Source organism: Schistocerca cancellata, chromosome 2 (genome assembly GCF_023864275.1).
Source record: "Schistocerca cancellata isolate TAMUIC-IGC-003103 chromosome 2, iqSchCanc2.1, whole genome shotgun sequence".
Lineage (NCBI taxonomy): Eukaryota > Metazoa > Arthropoda > Insecta > Orthoptera > Acrididae > Schistocerca > Schistocerca cancellata.
The window spans coordinates 468,505,974-468,527,902 of NC_064627.1; positions in this window are offsets into that span (position 1 = coordinate 468,505,974).

Here is a 21,929-nt window from a genome sequence, read left to right on the forward strand (position 1 = left end):
AATAGGACCTCATAAATGCTCCAGGGGACAATGTAGATTCATTCACTGATTATGTAGGGAATAGGGGTGGTGTTCACCATATAGAAACAGCAGGAAAATTCTCTAAAATGACAATAATCGTGATTGGGGAGGCAGAAGGGATTACAGGAAAGACAACAGAAACTTTCACAGGTGTTTCACAGATGATGGTACGACAAACTGGGTATCAAATAGGAGAAAGGAATACAACAAGTCACAGTATGAGCATTCTGGTCACCTGGGGTCACATAGATCTTACAAATGGACAAATGAGTAGGTATTCAACCAGAAGTCGAAGCTGGGATGAAGACTGATAATGCTTGGAAAATGACCAAGAGAGTGCCTGACTAAGAGAACAATGTGTATGCAGCTCAATTCATTCCACGTGGAAAGAATTTTGGGTAAATATGAATTTTGGAGCATTTTTTTGAAACAGTTGGGAAGGAAAGGAAGAAGGGAGCAAGTTCAATGAAAATTTGTAAACGAGAGTGTGAGTTATTCATTTCAGTGGGCTAAATTTAGTGGGGGAATGAATGTTGAGAATTAAAATGTATATGACAATTGGAGATGCAAGTTTTAAAAAAATCAGGTATGATAATGTTGTTCGTTCGGACACTGCACTTGCTAATGCAAATGTTGAGATTGTGTTTGTTGATAACAGTGTGCAGCAGAAGGACATTGAAAGTGAAGTTACTGGTAATGGTATTGTTCTACATATAGATGTTGAAAAATGGATACTCAATCTATGTGCTAATATTGCTTTTACTGAAAAATTTGCTGATTGTATATATGATATTTCAAGTGTCATTAATACTGATCCATAGCTGGAGGAAGATCAGTTTCTTGAAGTTTGAACCTTTCACGGATTTCTGACGTTGCGTATGACTTTGCTAATGTTGATTCTAATGTGGAAGTGCAAGTAAATAGTGTAATTGAAGTGAATCTATATGATAATGTGGATAATATGAATGGTGTATTGGGAGATTTTCCTGAAGTCACTGTTAGCAACAATGCTGCAAGTGATGGCTTTGTTGTAGCCAGTATAACTGCAGAGACGGGCATGAGTTTAACTTAAATGTATTTGTTGTTACTGTGTGCTTGGGTACTGAGGATAAAGTTTATAGTCAAAATTTGGCATTAGCAGATATAACTAACACAAACAGCAATCTAGAGGCAGCAATCAGTAAGTGTGATGTTATTACAGAAGGAGATGCAAATAGTGATGTAAACATGAGAGTAAATGTGCTGAACTAAAATTTAAAGTTGTTGCTGGAAGTAATAATAAGACAGTGAATAACATAGAGGGAGAGTTCAGTATTACAATCACGGATAGTGCTATAGATTAATTTAGAAGTACTTTGAAGAATCTACTCCAGAAAGAACCTTTGATAAGCAAAAGAAAGGAAAAATGACAACCTAAAATGAAAATAAGTACAGAGAGATTTGAAACTGAAGCACTTCTGGGTTCAGGCAGGGAGATAAGTGGAAACCCTGAAATGTTTTATGAATATCTGATTCCTATTACACAAGCTATTGAATTACTATTAGCTGGAATGGAGATTAGACATGCAACAAACTAGTTAAGTAAACTTGTGATTAATTCATCGGCCCAGCTAAAAGGTTTTACGCGAACTATGTATGATTTTTTACTATTGGAATGAATTCGATGAATGATGTGGGAACTGTGTCAGATTGTAAAAGAAAATTATTAATAACAGAAGGAAGTGGGGCTAATCTGATCATAGAATATATCAAGGCATTAGCTGGGAAAATGATGATAGCATCACTTGAAGTAGATAAGAAGGTAAGAGAAAACAGTAAACAGTGGAGGGGCTCTTCAGTCTTATATAATTTTCAGAGGACAGCATTGGATTGACTATATTAAGTGGTAGTAACAGTTATGCAGTGATGAAGAAATAGGCATAGGATACACTAGCGTGGCCGTAAAGAACAGTGTGCTAGTAAAAAACAGATAAGATTGCAGAAGTAAGGCGTACATAGTCACAGTAGCACTCTCATACTTGGTATCGGAAAAGTCAGAGTTGACAAGAGCCTTCAAACGAAATAGAAACGTGAAAGTCATTGCCAGTATCGCTCGTCGATGAGGCAATATGAGCAGAATGATTTAGAATAAGGCGCTATAGCTGGTGTCTGTGAAACTGTTTTGCCTCGCCGCTACGGTTTGGCTCGCACAGCGCATGCTGCGACGTTAACTGTGAGTGCAGGGTGTTTCAAAAATGACCGGTATATTTGAAACGGCAATAAAAACTAAACGAGCAGCGATAGAAATACACCGTTTGTTGCAATATGCTTGGGGCAACAGTACATTTTCAGGCAGACAAACTTTCGAAATTATAGTAGTTACAATTTTCAACAACAGATGGCGCTGCGGTCTGGGAAACTCTATAGTACGATATTTTCCACATATCCACCATGCGTAGCAATAATATGGCGTAGTCTCTGAATGAAATTACCCGAAACCTTTGACAACGTGTCTGGCGGAATGGCTTCACATGCAGATGAGATGTACTGCTTCAGCTGTTCAATTGTTTCTGGATTCTGGCGGTACACCTGGTCTTTCAAGTGTCCCCACAGAAAGAAGTCACAGGGGTTCATGTCTGGCGAATAGGGAGGCCAATCCACGCCACCTCCTGTATGTTTCGGATAGCCCAAAGCAATCACACGATCATCGAAATATTCATTCAGGAAATTAAAGACGTCGGCCGTGCGATGTGGCCGGGCACCATCTTGCATAAACCACGAGGTGTTCGCAGTGTCGTCTAAGACAGTTTGTACCGCCACAAATTCACGAAGAATGTCCAGATAGCGTGATGCAGTAATCGTTTCGGATCTGAAAAATGGGCCAATGATTCCTTTGGAAGAAATGGCGGCCCAGACCAGTACTTTTTGAGGATGCAGGGACGATGGGACTGCAACATGGGGCTTTTCGGTTCCCCATATGCGCCAGTTCTGTTTATTGACGAAGCCGTCCAGGTAAAAATAAGCTTCGTCAGTAAACCAAATGCTGCCCACATGCATATCGCCGTCATCAATCCTGTGCACTATATCGTTAGCGAATGTCTCTCGTGCAGCAATGGTAGCGGCGCTGAGGGGTTGCCGCGTTTGAATTTTGTATGGATAGAGGTGTAAACTCTGGCGCATGAGACGATACGTGGACGTTGGCGTCATTTGGACCGCAGCTGCAACACGGCGAACGGAAACCCGAGGCCGCTGTTGGATCACCTGCTGCACTAGCTGCGCGTTGCCCTCTGTGGTTGCCATACATGGTCGCCCTACCTTTCCAGCACGTTCATCCGTCACGTTCCCACACTGTTGAAATTTTTCAAACAGATCCTTTATTGTATCGCATTTGGGTCCTTTGGTTACATTAAACCTCCGTTGAAAACTTCATCTTGTTGCAACAACACTGTGTTCTAGGCGGTGGAATTCCAACACCAGAAAAATCCTCTGTTCTAAGGAATAAACTATGTTGTCTACAGCACACTTGCACGTTGTGAACACCACACGCTTACAGCAGAAAGACGACGTACAGAATGGCGCACCCACAGACTGCGTTGTCTTCTATATCTTTCACATCACTTGCAGCACCATCTGTTGTTGAAAATTGTAACTACTGTAATTTCGAAAGTTTGTCCGCCTGAAAATGTACTGTTGTCCCAAGCATATTGTAACAAACGGTGTATTTCTATCGCTGCTCGTTTAGTTTTTATTGCCGTTTCAAATATACCGGTCATTTTTGAAACACCCTGTATTTGGAATACAAGCAACGTATCCTCCACAGAATGTATAACGATTGAATCTTAGTAGCTACTCTGAGGCAGCCTCTACATTATAAACATTCTCCAGGAGACGCCATGAGAAGTTCTCCGACAGCTCGCAGCACTATTGCTAGACTTTGAGTGCGAAGCGCTAACGACTGCGGGCGAAAACAGTAGCCATCTACCGAGCTGTGACAACACTGAGGCGTTGCCATAGACTCATTTACAAAATCATTTTAGGTTGTGGGTTGAGGCCGGCTCGCGTAGCTACTGTGCCCAGACCACTGCAACTGTCAGGGGCCGACCTACGCCGACTCGACTTTCAGTTCTACAGCATCATGGGAAAACTTCTGTGGAACTGGAAACGATATGTGTCACGGGTACTAATTTTGACAGGTTTCGTGAAGCGTGATTTTGAATAGTGTGATAGGGAGCGTCCAACATGCGAAATACAGAGAAGTGGGTTCGTGCCAGTCTGAAACTCAGTTTTACCTTGTCATACACAGCCGACACAACGCCTACTCCTTATACACCAAGGAAAATCAGTATCAATAAACTTCTGGAAACAAGTCTTAACTCATGATAAAACCTGCGTATCCGCGATCGTGATTCGATTTCGAAATCTGTAATCACCACTAATAAAGCGATAGTTCAATCTAAATTTAAGAGAATATGCGACATGTAGCAAAGATAATTAGTAGTAACGTAAATTTGTGTCCACCGAAAGATTAAACACCACTGACGCACGCTAGTATGACATCGCTGGAATTCTAACAGTGTATGATTTTTTCATCGGTAATGTTTGGAGAAAGACGGACACGGTGTGGGATCACTTCTTTTGTCTATCCGATCACAGCTTTCAACCTTTGGTACATCTGATCTTCAGATGTCAAAAAGTGATACACTAGTGCAAAACTGATCGCAATAAGACGTAACAATACAGACAGTGATAATATACAAGATAAGATATCGCAAAAAGGACTCTTACACAAATTAGCAGACCTACAAATTACAAAAACAATAAGTCGTTTCATAGCAAATCAGATACAAGAGAGGAAATGCTGTTTTCAACCTAGTAGACCGAATCACATGCTGGAGTGCCACAAAGGGTCAGAATACCATCGCTCTTCATGCTCTCTCTATGGTGAACTTGGAACTCGTGGTAAGATCCTATAGGTCCCTAAGTTTACAGACTACTTACTTTATTTTAAACTAACTTATGCTAAGGACAACACACACTCATGCCCGAGGGAGGACTCGAACCTCCGACGGGTGGAGCCACACGAACCGTGACAAGGCGCCCAAGATCGCGCGGCCACCCTGCGCGGCACTATGGTGAACATGCCTCTACCCATCAATACCGAAGAAAGGGTAGCCCTATACGCAGACGATACTGCGTATTGGGTAAGAGGCAACCAGACCACAACAATCAATAATGGAACCAACACATTGCTAAAAAAAGTTGTAAACATGTATGGAAAAATTTCGAGTTTTATGCGAAGCACAATTCTTTAAAATGCATGCCGAACTTTTTGCGCAAGAACTTAAGACTGGAAGTGTTTTGCAGAAACCTCCAGTAAAGTCTGAAATGCTAAACTTAATGAACAAAATGATCCGAAACAGGCTCCATAGAGAATAAAAGCCAGGTCACTCAGGCAGAGCTGCCTCACAGTTTAATAGATAAGAGTGCAGCGCCGTATCGACGTCAGCGGTGGCTATTTCCAGCATCTTCTGTGACGTTTGTCAACAAGGGTAAAACTCGCGTCAATGTTATTGTAAATATTTTCCAGCCAGTTTTATTCTGCGCACTCTGTATGTGTCAAGTCAGTTCTGTTGTTGTTGTGGTCTTCAGTCCTGAGACTGGTTTGATGCAGCTCTCCATGCTACTCTATCCTATGCAAGCTTCTTCATCTCCCAGTACCTACTGCAACCTACATCCTTCTGAATCTGCTTAGTGTATTCATCTCTTGGTCTCCCTCTACGATTTTTACCCTCCACGCTGCCCACCAAAACTATATTGGTGATCCCTTGATGCCTCAGAACATGTCCTACCAACCGATCGCTTCTTCTGGTCAAGTTGTGCCACAAACTTCTTTTCTCCCCAATCCTATTCAATACTTCCTCATTAGTTATGTGATCTACCCATCTAAACTTCAGCATTCTTCTGTAGCACCACATTTCGAAAGCTTCTATTCTCTTCTTGTCCAAACTATTTATCGTCCATGTTTCACTTCCATACATAGCTACACTCCATACAAATACTTTCAGAAATTTCTTCCTCACACTTAAATCCGTACTCGATGTTAACAAATTTTTCTTCTTCGGAAACGCTTTCCTTGCCATTGCCAGTGTACAGTTTATATCCTCTCTACTTCGACCATCATCAGTTATTTTGCTCCCCAAATAGCAAAACTCCTTTACTACTTTAAGTGTCTCATTTCCTAATCTAATTCCCTCAGCATCACCCGACTTAATTCGACTACATTCCATTATCCTCGTTTTGCTTTTGTTGATGTTCATCTTATATCCTTCTTTCAAGACACTATCCATTCCGTTCAACTGCTCTTCCAAGTCCTTCGCTGTCTCTGACAGAATTACAATGTCATCGGCGAACCTCAAAGTTTTTATTTCTTCTCCGTGGATTTTAATATCTACTCCGAATTTTTCTTTTGTTTCCTTCACTGCTTGCTCAATATACAGATTGAATAACATCGGGGAGAGACTACAACCCTGTCTCACTCCCTTCCCAACCACTGCTTCCCTTTCATGTCCCTCGACTCTTATAACTGCCATCTGGTTTCTGTAGAAGTTGTAAATAGCCTTTCGCTCCCTGTATTTTACCCCGGCCACCTTCAGAATTTGAAAGAGAGTATTCCAGTCAACATTCTCAAAAGCTTTCTCTAAGTCTACAAATGCTAGAAACATAGGTTTGCCCTTCCTTAACCTAGCTTCTAAGATAAGTTGTAGGGTCAGTATTGCCTCACGTGTTCCAACATTTCTACGGAATCCAAACTGATCTTCCCCAAGGTCGGCTTCTACTAGTTTTTCCATTCGTCTGCACAGAACTTGCGTTAGTATTTTGCGGCTGTGACATATTAAACTGATAGTTCGGTAATTTTCACAACTGTCAACACCTGCTTTCTTTGGGATTGGAATTATTATATTCTTCTTGAAGTCTGAGGGTATTTCGCCTGTTTCATACATCTTGCTCACCAGATGGTAGAGTTTTGTCAGGACTGGCTCTCCCAAGGTTGTCAGTAGTTCTAATGGAATGTTGTCTACTCCGGGGGCCTTGTTTCGACTCAGGTCTTTCAGTGCTCTGTCAAACTCTTCACGCAGTATCATATCTCCCATTTCATCTTCATCTACATCCTCTTCCATTTCCAAAATATTGTCCTCAAGTACATCGGCCTTGTATAGACCCTCTGTATACTCCTTCCACCTTCCTCCTTTCCCTTCTTTGCTTAGAACTGAGTTTCTATGCGAGCTCTTGATATTCATACAGGTGGTTCTCTTATCTCCAAAGGTCTCTTTAATTTTCCTGTAGGCAATATCTATCTGACCCCTAGTGAGATAAGCCTCTACATCCTTACATTTGTCCTCTAGCCATCCCTGCTTAGCCATTTTGCACTTCCTGGTGATCTCATTTTTGAGACGTTTGTATTCCTTTTTGCCTGCTTCATTTACTGCAGTTTTATATTTTCTCCTTTCATCAATTAAATTCAATATTTCTTCTGTTACCCAAGGATTTCTATTAGCCCTCGTCTTTTTACCTACTTGATCCTCTGCTGCCTTCACTACTTCATCCCTCAGAGCTACCCATTCTTCTTCTACTGTATTTCTTTCCCCCATTCCTGTCAATTGTTCCCTTATGCTCTCCCTGAAATACTCTACAACCTCTGGTTCTTTCAGTTTATCCAGGTCCCATCTCCTTAAGTTCCCACCTTTTTGCAGTTTCTTCAGTTTTAATCTACAGGTCATAACCAATAAATTGTGGCCAGAGTCCACATCTGCCCCTGGAAATGTCTTACAATTTAAAACCTGGTTCCTAAATCTCTGTCTTACCATTATATAATCTATCTGATACCTTTTAGTATCTCCTGGCTTCTTCCATGTATACAGCCTTCTTTTATGATTCTTGAACCAAGTGTTAGCTATGATTAAGTTGTGCTCTGTGCAAAATTCTAACAGGCGGCTTCCTCTTTCATTTCTTAGCCCCAATCCATATTCACCTATTACGTTTCCTTCTCTCCCTTTTCCTACTACCGAATTCCAGTCACCCATGACTATTAAATTTCATCACCCTTAACTATCTGAGTAATTTCTTTTATTTCATCATACATTTCTTCAATTTCTTCGTCATCTGCAGAGCTAGTTGGCATATAAACTTGTACTACTGTAGGAGGTGTGCTTCGTATCTATCTTAGTCACTATAATGCGTTCACTATGCTGTTTTTAGTAGCTTACCCGCATTCCTATTTTCCTATTCATTATTAAACCTACTCCTGCATTACCCCTATTTGATTTTGAGTTTATAGCCCTGTAGTCACCTGACCCGAAGTCTTGTTCCTCCTGCCACCGAACTTCACTAATTCCCACTATATCTACCTTTAACCTATCCATTTCCCTTTTTAAATTTTCTAACCTACCTGCCCGATTAAGGGATCTGACATTCCACGCTCCAATCCGTAGAACGCCAGTTTTTTTTTCTCCTGATAACGACATCCTCTTGAGTAGTCCCCGCCCGGAGATCCGAATGGGGGACTATTTTACCTCCGGAATATTTTACCCAAGAGGACGCCATCATCATTTAATCATACAGTAAAGCTGCATGCCCTCGGGAAAAAGTACGGCCGTAGTTTCCCCTTGCTTTCAGCCGTTCGCAGTACCAGCACAGCAAGGCCGTTTTGGTTATTGTTACAAGGCCAGATCAGTCAATCATCGAGACAGTTGCCCTTGCAACTACTGAAAAGGCTGCTGCCCCTCTTCAGGAACCACACGTTTGTCTGGCCTCTCAACAGATACCCCTCCGTTGTGGTTGCACCTACGGTGCGGCTATCTGTATCGCTGAGGCACGCAAGCCTCCCCACCAACGACAAGGTCCATGGTTCATGGAAGTCAGTTCTAACAAGTGACATATTTCTATGAACCGAATATTACGCAATCTCAGTTACTTGTGGAATATGAACTTTATTTTTTCTCGAGTGTTCGTACCACAGATCTGTCAAAAAGGTTCTCGAAACTGATACAGTCAAGAAGGCAATTAATACTGCTTCCTTCACGCTTTGGCTGTTGTTACCTACATCTCACAATCATCTCATTTTTCTTTCTTACAGCTCGTCCACGTCTCTCAATAATTTTGTTCTACAGTACTACTGTTGTCACACTTATATTAGCCATACTAAGCATCGAGGACACTGATGGCTCATAACATTTCTATTAATAAAATGTTCTTTCAGTCGATTTTACAGTACATGGTTATCTAACCGAAAGCGGAAACGAGGTGGCCTGGATGAATCAACCTTCTTATTTTATTGAACTTCGATCCTACTTTCTGCAAGCAGTGTTCAACGGAAAATACCTCTCCAAACCACCAAAATCAATAATATTAATTTTTTTTTATTAGTTTCGACAAGTTTCTAAGTTGAAGCATCGTCAATTTGGCAAATATTACCAAAATAGAATGGGAGAACTGTTCGTTGGCTCCAAAGTCTAGGCAAACCACAGGGATCAACTGTAGAAAGGTTTATGATTTCACAATGTAGTTCAGTTTGTCGACATCAGATGAACAGAATACGAGTGCGTATCAAACTGCGTATTATATTTTGCGAGAATTCTGATATAAGTTTATGTTCCACGAGTAACTGAAATTTAAATTTCGATCCACCGATATACGATACTGTTAGAATCCACTTGACACATGTCAGAGGAAAGAATGATGAACGCTGACAATGGAGAGAAGCTTTAACCGAAGCCAGAAAATACAAAGACCTTCAGTCTTAGTATAGGGTCTTTCATAACAAAGAGAAGAGCTGTGACGCAACATTCCCTCGCGCCACCTGAATGCTCGTCCAGTTCGCTACTGCGGACGCCAGGCCGGTTAACGGCGACGGGGAAGCCTGCAGTTGATGTGGCAGTCTTTATCTAATCTCCCAGAATTAGTGGTCTGGAAATATCAGGCGGATTTCAAGGGCCACTAATTTTCCAGTGTCGGGTGGTGATTCCCAGAACCTGCTGGAAATACATTTCTGAAGGTTCTCGCAGAAAACAGCACATTCTAGAGAGTTTCTATTTACAGGTACAGTAGTTGGCCAATTGAAGTGCCTACCATCTGCTCTGAAAGGGGGTGAATGTGAAATCAATTTAGTGTAGCGGTTCGGAGCTCATAAAATCGAGCAGTCGCCCGGCAGCCCTTGCGAGGTTGAGATGGCAGGTCACGGAACCTCTGGGGCAGAATTGGTGTTTTAAAAGTGTCTACCTAAATTCCAAAGTTAACGATACTTCGTTATCAACAAAGTTAATTTTCGAATATGGAAAGACTACAAGAGCCGAAAGCGCATATCTGTGCACTGGTGGGGAATTAGTTGGTTGGTTGATTCGAGGGACGGAACCAAACAGCGAAGTCGTTGTTGTGACTGGATTAGGGAAGAATCGGTCGTGCCCTTTCAAAGAAACCATCTCGGCATTTGCCTGAAGCGATTTAGGGAGACCACGGAAAACCTAAATCAGGATGGCCGGACGTGAGTTTGGACCGTCATCCTCCCGAATGTGAGTTTAGTGTGCTAACCACTGCGCCACCTCGCTCGGTGGTATGGAATCTGTTCACTCTTTTTCCGTTTCCCTGGTGACTGTTGCCTTCAATGAGCATGCATACACTCGACAGGAGGAGGCATCTTACACACATCAACAAAAGTTTTGCATCATCCCTTTATTTCGAAATTCATGTGACACAGAAACAAAAATGGGCTCCGAAGTATGCGCATATATACAGTTGTAATGTGTCAAGACTATAAAAAATAAACATTTGTATAACGACAAAATCGTCTTTTTTCATTGCACTCCTGAGCAATGTTAAAACGTGGTATAACGTCTTCTTGCTCCCACTCCTTACTGACTATTTTGCGTAAGTTGTGCAGGGTACGTGGTCCTTGTCGACGTCGCAAAACAACTTATTTCAATGGAACCCACGTCTGTTCCATTGGCTTCATTTCCAGGAACATGCAGGTCATTCCATTCTGATGATCCTAGCATGCTGAATGGAAGTGTACTCGTACATGAGGACAATACGATGAGCACCTATGTTATCATCCATCAAGATGAAATTGTCGAATCCTGCCTCGGGCATGGATGTGAGTGATGTCCTTAGGTTAGTTAGGTTTAATTAGTTCTAAGTTCTAGGCGACTGATGACCTCAGAAGTTAAGTCGCATAGTGCTCAGAGCCATTTTTGAAATTGTCACCTAATGTTGTCAAAACTGTCCCACTATTGGTTGCAGAGTTCGCGCCTGTACCGCAGGGCAGTGACAACCTCATCAACTTAACACCAGACGCGTACGGTGACTCCATGTAGTGCCATCCAGAAGCATCACTCCATCACCACCTTGTTGTACATGCGGGACACAGTGTTGGAGGTGTTCGATATTAACGGGTTGTCTGCAAACAGGACGTCTAGGATAGAAAGAGTGAAAGTTACCTACATAAATAAAAATATAATGAAAATACTCTGTTTCTCATTGTATCCAGAGCTGTGATAGTGAATCAATTGGATTAAAGTGAAGTGATAGTGAATCAATTGGATTAAAGTGAAGGCTAAGCTGCATTGTAGTAGTTTTTTTTTTTTTTTTTTTTAAATGGACTTGTAGTCCGAGGTGATAGGTTACAATACAGCATCACCGGTCTGTTGCGGTCTAACTGTGTTGGTGGGCCAGTAAATTTCCACTGTGCAGTGACTTTGTCACTGCAATTCACTTTGGAGGTGTGGCGGTGGGACTTGTAGTCCCGTACCACCCTCTTACGGTGATAGTACTACATGAGTCAGGCAGAATTTATTGCCTAACATGGGCAGGTGCAGGTGTGGCGGTGTAGTCCCGTACCGTGGGTGATGGGAAGGCATTGTAGTAGTAAATGGGAGTTCTCTCATACTGTAAAAGTTAGCAATCTGACTGCAAGAATTTTGAACAGAATAAACTGCCTGAATAATTAATTTGGACTTGAAACCTAGAGTAATTGGATTAACAAAATTTGATAAAAAACTGTCTCTGAAAAACGTAAGTTGGGTCTGATTGAATAAATAAAACAATCAAAATATTTCCTCCTTGCCTCTACTCTGCACAAAACTGGATAACGCGTTGCAGTACTGCCCTGTCTTGCGCGCTGCTATGCTAAAGCTGCAAGTTACTGAATCAGCAGAGACACTCGATAGGTGCAATGGGTTCTCTGTTAATTGAAAACCGAACGTACTTGGTTGGATCATCCACTAAAAAAAAATTTTGTAAGAGAAAGGTTGACAAGAAAATTAAATATGCACATAAATGACAACACTGTTTTCTGTGTATTGAGATCAACTGATCAAGGCAGATTTTAAATTTAATGAGCTTCTCTACATCCAAACAATACACTTTCCTATCTCTCAAATGTAACAACTTTCAGTATAATAACCAAGTTAGTTCGATAGGGCAGCAATAGTGAAAAAAGAGTAACACCATTATTGTATTTACCTGACATTACATTAGATTCGTTCCTTCACAAATCAGTTTCGTACTCATGTTGATTGAACCAAAAGACAAATTTTAATTTGAGTTATCATATTTGCATAGCTTCCTAACTATCGCTGCTTAACATTATATGCCTAACTCTAACACAATTCTCGGGCATGGATGTGTGTGATGTCCTTAGGTTAGTTAGGTTTAAGTAGTTCTACGTTCTAGGGGACTGGTGACCTCAGATGTTGAGTCCCATAGTGCTCAGAGCCATTTGAACCATTTTGAACCATTTCTAACACAATTGAACTTCGATTCCACTCGCTACCAGAGCTAAACATTGTCCACCCCACTGCGCCCTCGCGCAGCTCAAAGTTGTTAGCTTAACTTCTGCGATTCAGCTAACAACATCGCTGCTCGCTCACAATCGATTCAGATACAAAAAATTCACATATCAAAATTGTACATGACACTTACCAACAGATCCGATTTTCGTACGTAAACAATACTCGAACGCCATTCCTGGGGTGACATTCTGCACGATTTATTGCCTTTCTCCAACAGAGTTGCCGGCCGGTGTGGCCTTGCGGTTCTAGCGCTTCAGTTTGGAACCGCGCGACCGCTACCGTCGCAGGTTCGAATCCTGCCTCGGGCATGGATGTGTGTGATGTCCTTAGGTTAGTTAGGTTTCATTAGTTCTAAGTTCTAGGCGACTGATGACCTCAGCAGTTAAGTCGCATAGTGCTCAGAGCCATTTGAACCATTCTTGAACAGAGTTCGTTATGTGATGCACGACGTGGTGTTCGCCATGATAGCTGGAAATGGGCATTCGCATCATGCAAACGTCTCCTAATTTTCTGAAGCATTAAAGAGATCCTGTAGCTTCTTCTAACAACGTATTCAGTTCTAGAGCACTCAGCCCTCGGTTCCTTTTACTCAAAAATCGTAGGTATCGATTATCCTGCGCATCTGTAGAACCGGACAGCCAGTGCGGTGTAAGTGCTCGATACTACCTGTCAATTGAAACCGATTCCACATACCTTTGACTCTGGCGCAGTCGTCAAGCAACCTCCCTGGTTGACAAGTTTTCTGCGCTTAACGTGGTGATGATCTCTGGTCGCGACTGCCTTTCGTAGCATGATAAATCTTCACTCTAATGTTCCACAGGCGTCTATAAAGTGTCCTTACTGCGGATTTTCTTCTAACTGAAATGTTACGACGCATTCAGTGCGGCGTTCTACGGGCAGACAGCGCTAACGGTAAACGAGTGCGTCTACAAAAAATGTCAGGATGACCTTCCGATCGGTACAGGAACAGTCACAATAGCAACATACCTGCACGACATATTAGAGTGATAGAAAACTTTTGTTGATGTGTGTATATCAGACCGTGGAGCCATCAGGTACTGCAAAAAGTGTTCACTGAACGAAACGGACTTGACGAGGTAAACTGTAACAAATATATTCAATTTATCGCTATGAAAATTAGAGAATGGTGTTTTCACATGTCTTTCGAAGTGTTGATGTTGAATGGTATTTCTGATATGCTGCTGTGAAGAATATCAGCTGAAGTTGTTAAAAGCTTTCCCGTGGTGGTGTACTGATCTGCAGTACAAATATTCCAGTCGAGTGGTTGGATCTCGGAATCTTCCTGGAGTAGACTGATAGCTTCAGAAGTTACTACTACCGACTTCGGAGTAATGAGAAGGAAAGGAGTGCTTCAGTCATATTCAAACCAAGCTATTTACATAAGAGCAACAGCGTCGGAGAATTGTTCGATCATATATTACAGATGACAAGAAAGCCTCTCAACAACTTCTGCGAGATAGAATATTTTCCAAAAATTGCTCCTCTTTAAAAGTGTTGCTTTTTGTGTTTAATAATGTAGGGGTACTCATGCTTCAGCATTTACTTGTAGGCTAGTATTACAAACTAGACGCTTGCCTGGTTAGCATTTAACCAATAAGTCACCAATTCTTCTTTCCAGAGCTTCTCACTGCTTGCCACCAAGTGAAGAAATATCATTTCCGACACACTTCAGAAGTGAAGCTGGAATATTCACGCAGTGTCCTCATTTATGGGTGCACACAATACAGGTTGTTTCTAAAAGATACGTTATATTTCACTATATCTCCTAGGTGAATAATGTATCAACTTTAACCAACTGGAAGTTTATCTTGGCGCCAGTAGTAATTTGGCGGCTCGTGCAGCTGCTGGCAGGGCTCTCCATGGAGCAGATGACTTGCTCGCTCGTTCATTAACCAATGTGCTTCGTGTCTAGCAGCGTTCTCTATTTAATAAGATACAGTTCAGTTACAACTGCAAAACATGCAAAACAGACGCATGCGGAACGACCTCCATTCGGCTGGCACAGCGAGCAGACTGTGGATGATGTGCAGAACTCTGTCTCGCACCATCACACGGGGGGATTCTATGGATTTCTCCTTACATCAGTGTGCGATTTGTGCTTTTACCAGCGGGGGGGGGGGGATGTCTTAGGGGGTTAGTATAATTATATATGTTACTAGCTTGGACCGTGGCGTTACCCATGGTTAAACAGTTATTTATAAATAGATGTTAATGCCGAAACTCACTATTCACGTGTATGCACTATCAGAAAAGCCATCCCTTGTTATATCTTTAAAAGTGCATTATAGGTAAAGCTTTTTTACAAAATCATCTACGTACAGGTAAACGACGGAAATTCAAGAAGTAAAGGCACATTTGTGAAAAGCTGTACTTATTCTGATGATAGAAAACTGAAACGTGCGTTATTTTGCTACGTAACCTCCCTGGACTTCAATGCAGTTTTCCCGACGTTTTACGAGTTTCTTTTTATTTCATCAGAAAATACGTTTTTCGGTTGAATCTTTAACCAATTTTGCTCCGCAACAATGACGTCTTCATCACATTCAAATCTTCTTCCCTATAGTGCTTCCGTTAAGGGTCCAAACATGTGAAAATCGCTTGGAGCCAGCACCTCGAATCTCAACTCCTTTATTGCGTCGGCTGTCCGTTTGGCAGAATGTGGGCGAGCGTTATCTTGCTGCAGGATGACACCTCTTCACAGTTTTCCACGACGTTTGGATCTGATGGCAGGTTTTAGTTTCGTATGCAACACATCACATCCACCATACAATACAGACCTGGCTCTAAAGCCACGTTTATGCTGGGGCGACGTCTTGCAACCTTGTGGCGTGCTACGGAAATGTGGTGTGCGTCATCTTGTAGCATGCTACAACAGGCAACATCTTGCGGCGTATGTTGCATGCGGCAGGTTAATTTATAACAAAGCAACAGAATTTGTGCCACACGTGTGTCGGTCTTGCAGTATAAAGGATGGTAAAGTATCGCAGCGGCGGCCTACTTGGTACTTGCACATGCAGCTAACAACGGAAATGAAAACCAAAGGAAAAGAAAACTATGGTAGAAGAGAAGAGTATTTAAAGAAGGTCCACGAAGTAGTATCCTAGGAACTAGAAAAAGACGATGGTGCGTTATTTAGTAATGTGTGCTTTCGTCCCAGGTGCATTACTCCGCGCCATATCGTTGCCAAAAGGTGGCCTAACGGTAAATGTTCGCACAGGTACCGGGCCGGTCACCACCCTGTGTCAGGGCCCGGGGTGGGAATTTCAGCCCCCAGCTCACCCAACTCTGCGGTACGACTGCTGCGGTATGACTGACACACTACTTCCCTCGCAAGTAAACGGATGACGCACCTTAGACGAAAGCAACAATGACAACATGAGAATGATGATTTAGTTCTAAATGTTTTGAAATGCTTAACTACTACATAACACTTTTTCAAAATTAATAAGCAAACACATTCATAGTATTAATAGTAAGACTGTATTAAAAACTTTCAGAGTTCGGCTCCACAAATTTAAATTATATGTAAAGTTTTACTCCAGTGCGAGGGAAATAAACATCCCAGGTTGGGATGCATAAACTAAAACCAGAGGAAGGGATGGTCTGATGCAGAGGGGGGCAAATCCCCCTCATCCCCCACTGCAAATCGCACACTGCCTTACATAAACAACCAGTATCTTGATATTGCAGGTTCCATCGTAGAGTGCTTTGAGCAGCAGAAGCTCCAGTGCCGTGCTTTCGGTGAAAATCGTGTCGCACGTAATTTGAACGTCTTTTGTTGCAGTCTTACCGCAGTTTCGACTCGGCGCACACTGAGTAATGAGCGAGGTAACCACGTGAACTGTACCGGAAATTTACAACTAACGCCATGGTAATCTTTTAGTTTGATGCGTAAATTTACTCTAAGTTTCCATTTTCATTCTTGAAGAAGATACGGAGATAAAATGTTGTGAAACGGAAGAATATTTTTGAAACAACCTGCGTTGCAGTGAGGGTCCTACGTGAGACAGAAGTTTCTAAGAAATGTTCTTCGAAACACTGACGGTGTGATGGAATGAGTTTATATTGCCAGAAATATCAGGTTGTGGAGACACAATTTGTCCTGGATGCAGTGTACATATTCTAATGACCTGGGCTTTAGAGTAACACAATGCTTCCTATGACTCATATTTTAAGTCGGTTGTAAATACGTCTTTGGGGCAAAATTGAGGTCCGTCAGCATGTAACGAGGAAGAAGAGATTATTTACTAAATTTATTAAGAAGCACAAAAAGTATACATTGTAGTGAAATGATTGTAATACAGTCTTTTACAACTGACTTGTTATTTAGCAAGAAAATAAAAGGCAATGGCTCTTGATCCAACTCTAACTTCCTTTATGTTGTCTGTCGTTTGTGTGTCATTAGGGCAAGTTTCACCTAAGGACTTCTTATGATGTAATACACGTTTCTAAAGTGGAGTTGTGGGGTGTTGTTTAGAATGTTCATTGCTGTAACTTCACCAGCGAAAAGTTTGCTAGATTTTCGAAAATTGACACTGAATTTTGAGAGGACAATAGTTGAAAAATGTTGGCTGTCCCTGTTACTGTAAGTAAGCAATGGCAGCTGAACCAACGTCATTGCTCTGCAGGTTACACTGATGCAACGGAACGTTAATACTTTGGGTTCTTTGTCGACTGGTACGCAACGTTAGAGCCATTTCATAAGTTCGCTGTGTCTCTTCTAGGGGTGCACTAATAGCGCCGTGCCGGCCAGAGTGGCCGAGCGGTTCTAGGCGCTACAGTCTGGAACTGCGCGACCGCTACGGTCGCAGGTTCGAATCCTGCCTCGGGCATGGATATGTGTGATATCCTTAGGTTAGTTAGGTTTAAGTAGTTCTAAGTTCTATGGGACTGATGAGCTCAGAAGTTAAGTCCCATAGTGCTCAGAGCCACTAATGGCGCCAGTAAGAACTACATTGTTAGTTGTTTTCAGACAGATCCATGGCTATGGCAGATCGTCAGATTTCTAATCAGTCGAGCGATAAACAAGCGGATACCTCCGATACTGTGTGTGTGTATGTGTGTGTGTGTGTGTGTGTGTGCCAGTAAGTAGGAGAGGGGGAGAGTGGATGAGAGAGTGATTTTGTGTGTGTGTGTGTGTGTGTGTGTGTGTGTGGTGTGCGTGCGAGAGAGAGAAAGAGAGAGAGAAAATTACGTGAATTGGTATTCTGGTAACTGTAATGCGTTTTTACAGTGCAGTCAAACATCTAAAATAGCTCGAGTCATATAAATAGTTGATATATTAAGAACTGATGTTAACTATGGTGTTCTAACCATCTGGTCCTCACGTCAGTCGGTATAGAATTACTTATGGGCATCTTAGTTTTTGTGAAATGCGTGCTTGCAAAAATTTCTTGAAAGCATACTTTACTTCACGCCTTGATCTCGGTCAATAAAAAAGCGGCTTCCAGCCGCGGCTACCGGCCTGTTATTCGCCAGATAGCAGGTGAGAGTGACAGGCGCTTATCTGGCTCCGCGAGACACTTTCGCTGGCGCCGGCAACAGGTGCCTAGTCAGCGCCGCGGCACGCCGACCGGCCGGGAAGCGTGCCGTGACGTCAGCACTTCCGGCGGGGCGGCGCGCGAGCTGTGTTTGAACACGGGTACAGTCAGCTGCAGTCTGCCGCGTCCTGCGCCAAGGCCACGCACTCTTCCCCATAGTTGAAGGAATTCCTCACTAGGGCACATACATTCTCTTGCGGCCTCACATCATCTACATTTTTTTTCTTTATTTTGGCTTTGGGTTACAAGGACCATACAGCCAAAGACGCTTATAAAGTGCCAAAGGAAAATAATCGCAAAAAAACGAAATAGCACAAAATTGCGAAGTTAGTATACAAACACACTGTTAAAGTAAAATAAAAGTGTATTTAGATAAACACCAGACAGCCAGTGGCAGTGATGACAATGACATTGTACCAGAATTACAAACAGCACTGTACAGCAACATTATGACAAACACGCATATGCTCTTATAGTTCAAATGGCTCTGCGCACTATGGGACTTATCATCTGAGGTCATCAGTCCCTAGAACTTAGATCTAACCTAAGGACATCACACACACCCATGCCCGAGGCAGGATTCGAACCTGCGAGCGTATCAGTCTCGCGGTTCCAGACTAAAGCGCCTGGAAACGCTTGGCCACCGTGGCCGGCGCTCTTATAGTAAAAAACAAAATATGAGAGGGCAAACATCGTACAACATACAATAAGTACAACAAAGCTGAAGAATAAAATTACAAATAACATAAAATAACAATATGATAAATGTAGCATGCAGACAGACGTATTTATAATAAAAGAAAAACCCAAAATGACAAACACAATGCATCCAACGGTATGTACAATAGTGCCAGTAGAACAGTGACATAAAATGCACAAGAGAGCACTAATGAAAATTTAATGTACTGAAACCTCCCATTAGAAAAATTAGTGAATTACTGGTAAACCTCTTACGTTTTTTGATTTTCAAACAGCTGAGCAGAACTGAACATACTCACACATTTCCCTCTTTACTTATTCTCATCAATACTAAACTGACACACAATATTTTTAGCGCAACGCAATCTGACTTTCAATAATCCCTACAAAAGAATGCCCCTGACTAACAATAACCTATACCTTCCATGAATCACATACCTCACAAAAATCTTCGTTACTCAAAATACTGCAATACAGCGAGCGCCAATACTGCCAGCTGAATAAAAGATTCTAACTACTGAAGGCACTAACTACTGATAGGCATAGTTAGCAAATGAAAGTTTCTGATAGAGAACAAACACTGTGTTTACCTTAATAATGTTCAAAAGTGATCATATATATGTATATCAGTTCATGACATCCAGTATTACAAATTTACTCTTTCTGATGGACACACGTCCAGATCGTCCGCTCTCAAAATTCTGCCATCTCTCTTCCCACATCCACCACTGCTGGCGGCTCACCTCCAACTGTGCCACGCTACGCGCTGTTCACATTCAATTGCCCAACACTACAATAGCAAATATTCCAACAATGCAAACCAGCCACAGACTGCACACAGCACAATCAGTAAATGTCATACAGAGCGCTACGTGGTGTGACCAACATAAAAACATAAACAGCCTACTTACATAGACCCCATGCTCCCCACAAAAAATTTTACAAATTGTTTTGGGCAGTGCCCCATACAGATTTGAAAAATTTTTTCATAATAACAATAACAAAGATATCAAATCACACAATTATTGAAACACAATATTACGCAACCGATTACGAACAGGCCTGATGTCATTTGAAAATGAAGATCTCGGCAACTCATAAACTAAATTTGGATGCCGCTGGCTTTCAAATAGTCTGTGAGTAAACGATACTTACATTTATCAAAACGGTGGAGTAAAACAGGAACACAAGAGCACTGAGAGACCTATCCGAAACATGGCCCCCAAATAGATGACATTCACTCGGTACTGCTGTTAGCCTTGGGAGAGCTAGCCATGACAAAACTATTCCACTTGGTGTGCAAGGTATTGAAACAGGGGCAGTACCCTCAGACTTCATAATTGCGGTTCCAAAGAAAGAAGTTGGTGATAGGTGTGGTTATTACCGAACTATCAGTTTAATACGTCATGGTTGGAAAATACTGACATGAATTATTTACAGACGCATGGAAAACTTGGTGGAAGCCCGTCTCGGAAAAGATCAGTTTGGATTTCGGAAAAATGTTGGAACACACGAGGCAATACTGACCCTACGACTTATCTTAGAAGATAGGCTAAAGAAACTCAAACCTACGTTTATAGCTTTTGTAGACTTAGAGAAAGCTTTAGACAGTGTTGACTGGAATACCATGTTTGAAATTCAGAAAATATCAGGAGTAAAATACAGGGAGAGGAAGGTTTTACGGAACTTGTACGGAAACCAGTCGGCATGAAAGGATACAGTGGTTGAGACGTGAGTGAGACAGGGTCGTAGCCTATTCCCGATGTTATTCAATCCGTACATTAAGAAAGCAACAAACGAAGCTAAATTTAAACTTGAAGAAGGATTAAATTCCAGGTAGAATAAATAAGAAACTTCGACGTTTGTCGTTGACATTGCAATTCTGTCAGTGACAGCAAAGGACTTTCTAGTGCAGTTGAACGGAATGGAGAATGTCTTGCAGATAGAAAGCAAAACAACGGTAATGTAGTGCAGTCGAATTAAATCAGGTGATGCTGAGGGAATTAGATTAGCGAACGAGAGACTAAAAGGAGTAGATGTGTTTTGCTACAAGGGCAATAAATTAGCTAATGACGGCGGAAGTAGAGAGGAGTGGCAATGGTAAGAAAAGCGTTTCTGAAAAAGAAATGTTTATCAATACTAAAGATAAATTTGAGTGTTAGGAAATCTTTTCTGAAGGCATTTGTTCCTAGTGTAGCCTTGTACGGAAGGGAAACGTGGACGATAAGCAGTTCACAGATGAGAATAGAAGCTTCTGAAATGTGGTCCTGCAGAAGAATGCTAAAGATTAGATGATTAGATCGTGTAACTAACGAGGAGGTACTGAACAGAATTGTAGAGAAAAGAAATTCGTAGCACGAGCTTGACTAGAAGAAGGGAATCAGGGAATCTTCAACTTTGTATTGGAGACAAGTGGGAGGAGTAAAAATTTCAGAGGGAGACCACAAGGTGAGTGCAAAGCAGGTTCAAGTGGGTGTGGATTGCAGTAGTTGTTCGGAGTTGAAGAGATTTGTAGAGGATAGAATAGCGTGGAAAGCTGCTTCAGATATGTCTTCGGGTTGAGGACCACAACAACAACAACAACAAATGTGTTCGCCTTTCGATTTCTACACCTACACCTACATCTACATTTACATAACCACTCAGTAATGCTAAATGCTTAGCGGTGGGCTCATCGAACCACCTTCAGATTAGTTCTCTACCGTTCCACTCTCGAACAGCGCGCGGGAAAAACAGACACTTAAATCTTCCCATGCGAGCACTGATTTGTCTTATTTTGTTACGAAGATCTTTTCTCCCTGTGTAGACGGTCGTCAACAAAATTTTT